Consider the following 7,051-nt stretch of genomic DNA (forward strand, 5'->3'; position numbering starts at 1 on the left):
GATAACGGCGCTGCTGCAAACAGCGCTGCCGTGTCGCTCCTCTCTGCTCGGTCTGAGTCACTGCAGCTGAGTTGCACCGTGTCGATATTGCCGTCGTCAATACTGAGCCTCGTTAAGGCTCTGCTCTGCTGCAGGAACACACACACACTCGTGCATGTACAGTTGTCCCTTGCTATAACGCGGTTCACCTTTCGCGGCCTCGCAGTTTCGCGGATGTTTTTTTAGTGCAATTTTGCATGCTTTTTTTTTTTTTTTTTTTTTTTGTTACTGGACTTATTTTTCTACAAAGGTTTGAACTTTGAGAGTTTAAACAAGAAAAATGAGAAAATGTTAATGCCTGTCTGAGAAAAGTGTTTAAAGTGTGTAGTGAGGGGTTTTACAGCCTTAAAACATCTAGAATAATTGTAAAAAATAAAGCTGACTACTTAGAGCGTAACTCCCGCGATTAACGAGGGACCACTGTACAGTCATGCAAGCTCACACACACACACACCACAACAGGGCACACACAGTAGGTAAAGTAATAAAACCGGTCTAAGGCAAACAAAGGAGAGTAAAGCGGCACAGGAAACACCGAGGGGAGATCAAACTGAGACTCGTGTTGGATGTTTCTGAAACTCAATCGATTGTTTTTGTTTTGCAGCTGCTGAGAAAACACACTCACGCTCCGAGAAACAGCACCGGTTCCCTTGTGCAGACACAAGACGGTATGGGGAAAAACGGATTCAGCAGTATTGCAGCATTAAAGTGATATTTGAAATAGACATGCATGCTGTAACTTTTGTTTTTTACTTTATTACATCAGGAAACAAAATTTGGTTTCATGTCGGCATTAGTAAAAGTGTATTTTAATTTTTTTAATCCCAGTCATTCTGCATGTTTAGCATAATTAAAACAAAATGCGAGTGTTCGTATTTTTCCATTCATTCCACGACGAAATGAAAATAAACTTTCAGAGACTTCAAACATTAAATCCTAAAGTCCTCCACATTGGTTTTCCTAAAAGCAGCAGCACTGTTGTGTTTTCAGGACTTTTTCAAACTGAAACACTCCCTCCTCCTCCTTCTCTTCCTCCTCCGCCAGGGAAAATAGTCCCCTGATGGAAACGTTTTGCTTTACACAGCTGATTATCAGCTGTGTGGTTTCTGAATGTTGAGGACTTTGTTCGCCGCAGAAGCAGAACATCATAAGGCGGCTGCTTCAACCTGAAACTCACATTTGAATATTAATATCAAACGATTTTGATCCCATGTCAGTTCGCAGAATGATTTGCTGACATGTAAAATGTGGTAGTAGTTGTAGTAAATGGGACAAAAATGGGACAAAATTACTGGAATGCACCTTTAACCATTATGTATGTGTATTGTATTGCAGGGGTTTTTCAAGCCAAGGACCCCCAAACTGATGGAGTGATGGCGCAGGGATCCCCTTCAATCAATATTGTATAAAATTGTGTTTTATATTAAACTGGGCCTAGTGACATGTAGAAATGTACCTTGTTGTTGTGCATTCGATATTAAGCTCTTCAAATAATACGCAGGTTTATTTATTCAAGTTTTTATTTTAAACGTGCAAAGAACTTTTAAATTTGTGGGGGGAAAAAAAACTGGTAAATTAAAAATAAATAAATAAATAAATAAATGCATACATAAATAAAAAATCATCCAAAAATTTCACAACCCCCTGCAGTACCTCTGCGGACTCCCTAGGGGTTGCGGACCCCCTGTTGAAGACCTCTGTTGTATTGTGTATTGTATTATTGTATGTATGTGTATTTAAATAGTGTGCTGAACCTATTTAAACCAGAGTGATCAGCTAAGTCACATTATTGTTGAGTGTTTAAACGCCTATTAGCTGTGGCTTATTGCTTTATTATGATACCAAATATAGAAATTTAATTATTATTGCAGCGAGGAACTGGCAGCACCACGATAACCACTGTTAGACAAGCCAGAGCATCCTGATGTCTCTGATCAATCCCACCCCCAGGGCAGAGTGTGCACCCATAACCACACACACACACACACACACACTGCCTCACATCTGCTGACTGCAGCGCTCTGCTGTTTGGTTAGTGTCAGCAGTAGCCATCAGCTTATATTGAGGAAATAAACTTAACTCATATGAGGAAAAAAAAAACAACTGATGTGGTGATATATGCAATACACATGCATACACACACACACACACACACACACACACACACACACACACACACACAGACAAAATGCTAACCAAAGTGCATTATCAACTAAATGAATACATAAAACTGTAGAAATAGATAAATGAAAAATGACGTAAACTGATAAAGTACGATAAATAGATGAAGAGAAACACAACTAAATACTTAAAATGAATTTACAGTGAAAAGATAATTTACACTGCAACAGGACATTCCATTACTTGCGATGAGAGCATCTCCATGTAATCGATAATGGGTAATCTCTGACATTTATAATAATATTTTTAATAATTCAACCTTTGATTTTGGGCTCTAAATAAACCTGAATTTGAACTTGAACCAATATCCGAGTTCATAAAACTTTTCCATTGCCAGGGATTGAGGCCACAGTCATAAACGGAAATGCCTTTTTACACTGGAATAACTTTAAATCACATTCATGGATTGAATCAGTCCCAGATTTATCTTAATCTAGAATTAAACAATCTGGTTTTTAGATCAAAGATTAGAGGTAGTCCTGAAGAAAAAAGAGGTTTAAATTAAACGTTCAAGTTCAGCAGGTTTAGAGGAGAAACATCATCTATCCTCTGTTTCTCCATCAGTTTCAGGAAAATATGGGTTTTTTCCAGATCCAGTCCAGGTTTTATGAGCATTATCACATTTTAAAATTTGAGTAATAATCCACAGCGTTTTGTAAAATTCTATTTTGTTTTTTTTGTTGTTTTTTTTAATCTTCGACTGACATATAATAGTGATTCAACCTAAAAGTAGTTCATGAAAGCTTTTCTAAACTCTGAAGGACTTCTTCCCTGAGGAAAAAAAAATACAAAAAAAACAGCATTAGTGTTTTTTTTTTTTTTTTTTATGAAAACAACAATGGGCTTTTTGTAATGAATGTAAGACGGAAAAAAAAAAAAAAAATATATATATATATATATATATATAACAACCTTCTGCAATGACAGTATTATTGTGCCGATATCAAGTATAAAACATCAATGCAGTGACTGCTTCTCACCAAAGGTGGCGCCAAAATCAAGAAAAAATATGGATTTGGTGTATTTATCACTTTGAATTGAATCACAGACTCCACAGTCCAGACTAATCTAGACTTAAGATGTGTTGGGAAAGTCGTGTTTTAGGCCTGGATTAATTTTTCCAGATTAAGGCCCAATTCTGAAAAGTTTAAATTTAAACAGAATCAGCCCAACAAATGGATTTTATTGTCGAAAGTGTAAATTAAAACCATAGAACGTTAAGAAATGTGTCAGTGGAGTGAGATAATTTCACTTTATTCTATGTAAGTGCACACGTTTCATGCGTACAGCCGCTCACTGTCCCTTTGCATTATCACTGCAGCACACACACACACACACACACACACACACACTCCTGTCGACAGAGAAAAGGGATGTTTTACATTTTACATTTCCCTGCTCTGTGCGCTCGCTCGCTCTCCCTCCTGACCTTTCACTCAGACCTTTAATCAAAGGAGAGTTACCGCTCCCCGGAGTCGCCGCTAACCGCCGGATCACATGTCCCGCCGGCGCTCAGGGGGCCACGCCGCGCCTCTGAATCACCGCCGCCGTGCTCGACAGCGGCGCCCTGAATAATGCATGTGTCGCTCGCCCGGGACGGACACGAGAGCCCGAGCACGGTTTTGTTAAAATCTGTTTAATCAAGTCATGTGGCGTAAAGATGCAAAACCCTAATGTTAAAGGGAGGCCTGGCCAAGACGGTGACGAGAGGCCGAGCAGGCAGACGGGACGGCACAAACAACATGACATGACGTGAAAACACAGGAGAGGAAAGGGGAAATAAAACCTGATTTAACTGTTAACACACCACAAACTGGACGTTATCAGACATAAACCCCCACAGGTTTGGGTTAGCAGGTCCCTACTGCCCCTGCTAGTGAAGCTGTTAGCATCTATTCCTATTGTCAATCTATTTTAACCAGTCAAATGACAGCTTTAGCCACTTTCATTAGCTTTCTTTAGCTTAGCTTTCTCTAGCTTTAGCCACTTTTGTTAGCTTTCATTAGCTCTTGTTAGCTACTTGGTTAAAATTACAGAAAGGTCATGGCTAATGTTGGGAAAAGTTCATGGTTAAGTTTAGAAAGTGTAAAGTGTAACTTTCGCTAACATCGCTGGCTAGCATCACCGCCTAACATTGGCTAGCTAATATAAGCTATCAAAAATAAACAATGCAATAAACAATAAACAATAGATCATCTGACTAAAAGTCCACATAATTGACCCGTCCACCTCCTCACATACCTCCTAACGCTACAACACGCTTTAGCCACTTTCGTTAGCGCTCCATCCATTTGCAATGTTAAGAAAACTTTATGGTTAAGGTTAGAAAGTGCGTAGTACTCACTGCTGGTCTTTTAAAATGTCTTTTTTCTTATGTCTTTTATGTTGAATTTGTTTTATCTGGAATTTGTGGATACTGCTGGAAGTCGTGAATTTCTATCTATCTATCTATCTATCTATTATGGAAAGTCATGGTTAATGTTAGGAACAGTTCATGGTTAAGGTTAGGAAATGTTATGTAACGTTCACTAACATTGATAGGTGGCATCACTAGCTAATATTTATGCTTTAGCCACTTTCTCTTTAGCTTAGGTGCTGGTAGCTCCTTGGTTAAGATTAAGGAAAGGTCGTGGTTAACGTTAGGAAAAGGTCACGTTCGCTAACACACGACTCAATCTTTGGAGTAAAATTACAGTCTTAGCTTTTCTGTTTAAACACTGGTTTTCATATTTAGATAGACAGATAGATAGATAGATAGATAGATAGATAGATAGATAGATAGATAGATATAAACTTTATTAATCCCCGCAGGGAAATTGCAATGCCATAGTAGCACATAAAACAGCCACACATAACACAATAAAAGAATAAAACCACATTAAAAACAGACTAAGAAGTGCAGTAAAATAAATAAATAAGTAAGTGAAATAAATAAAATACAATGAAATAAAATACAATGAAGACCACAGAGACTGAGGCACTGTAGTGACTAAATAAAACTATCTTTTCAGAGCAGATAGTTTTATTTAGTCACTTATTTTGATCCTTGGGTTTATTTTATGTTATTCTTTTGATTCATTGACTTTTATTTATTTTATAGTTTTTATTGTAATTTTTTACATTGAGCATAGTGTTTATTGTTGTTCCATTGTTCTTATTTTTATTTTATTTTGTGTTCTCTCTTAATTTTGCAGTACGAAGCACCGCATAGGCCTGCATGTTGGTACGACGGTGGTACCGCCTCTAAATATAAAAAAAATAAACGAATAAAATAAAATAAAATGAAAATAAACGCTTTTATCGATTCATCATGAACGACAAAACCTTTATTTTTCCTGAACTGAAAGCGGTGAAACTACAACTCTTCAACTCTTAAATGACACCTGAACTTCCGACTTGTCATTCCAACTTGGATGACTGTTTAGTTCATTTTTTTTTCCCGACAAACTGAAGCTTTTTTTGTTTGTTTGTTTGTTTTTTACTGAGTTCCCATTCAAAATGAACGCAGCGGTGCCTTCTGTGCTTCAGACTCAGTGATGCCATGTAATGACGGTGCGTATTTCACTTCGTCACGCACAAACCCAGTCATGCAACAGAGCCCTGAACATGAAAGAGTTATGCAATGCCAGCTCTTCAGCTTCAAAAATAATAACAATAATGATAATAAAAAAAAATAAAAATAAAGTGTTGAGAAAAGTGGGAAAGCTGGAGGAAAAAGACCGCATGGAAGAGCATCGATGATGTAATACAGTTTGACTTGGTGTCTGCTTGGCATGCATTGTCATCACTGTGTGTGTGTGTGTGTGTGTGTGTGTGTGTGTGTGTGTGTGTGTGTGTGAGTCAAAGAAAGAGGGGAAGAAGGAGGCAGCTTTCTGCTACAAAGCATACCAAAGCAGCAAGATGATGTAACAGCGTCTCTCTTACCCATGGTGCTTTGCTGGAAAAGATGAATGGAGTCCGCCATTGAGAGGGCGTCAATGAACACACACACACACACACATGCGCATATACACACAGACGCACACACACATATACACACACACACGCTCCATTTGTATTCTAATCAAGTGGTATGATTCATACAAAACACAGAGGCAGGCAGCACGCCTCGACTGGGGGAGAGGGGACGTGTGTGTGTGTGTGTGTGTGTGTGTGTGTGTGTGTGAAATGATCTAGGAGATTCTTTCCTACTGCATTTGTCCTTTAACTCATTGGGTTAAACAACAGCTGGATAGAAAGAGAGACATAAAGAAAGAATAAAAAAAGAGAGAGAGATGGGGGAGAGAGAGAGAAAGAGAGGGAGAGAAACAGAGGGAGAGAGAAGGAGAAAGGGGTGAGGGGGAGAAAGAGAGGGAGATAAAGAGGGAGAGAGAGAGAGAGAGAGAGAGAGAGAGAGAGAGAGAGCCTGGCAGAGTGCAGAGCGCGTGGGCCGGCGCTCGGGTGTTTCCTGCGCTAAAGGTGTGATGATGTAATTGAGCTCGAGCCAGAGAGAGAGAGAGAGAGAGAGAGAGAGAGAGAGAGAGAGAGAGAGACGTATATGCGCTCGTGCCTCCCAACGCGCGCGCATTCCGTAGTGCACGCCCGCGCGCCAATATGTGTCACCCTTTTAATTGCCACCAGCCTTAATTAATTGATTAATTAGTCGCCTAACACCGCGGCCGCGTGCCCATAACCGATCAATGCAACAACAAATTAATAACATTAGCGCGGCGTATTAACATCCCAACGCGCGAGCTATTTATAGATTATTGAAGCCACGAGGGGCACGAATCATCATAATACTCATAATAATTGTTTATTTATGAAATCATAACGCGGCTGCAGTGAGTTC

This window comes from Myripristis murdjan, chromosome 18, assembly GCF_902150065.1.
Source record: "Myripristis murdjan chromosome 18, fMyrMur1.1, whole genome shotgun sequence".
Lineage (NCBI taxonomy): Eukaryota > Metazoa > Chordata > Actinopteri > Holocentriformes > Holocentridae > Myripristis > Myripristis murdjan.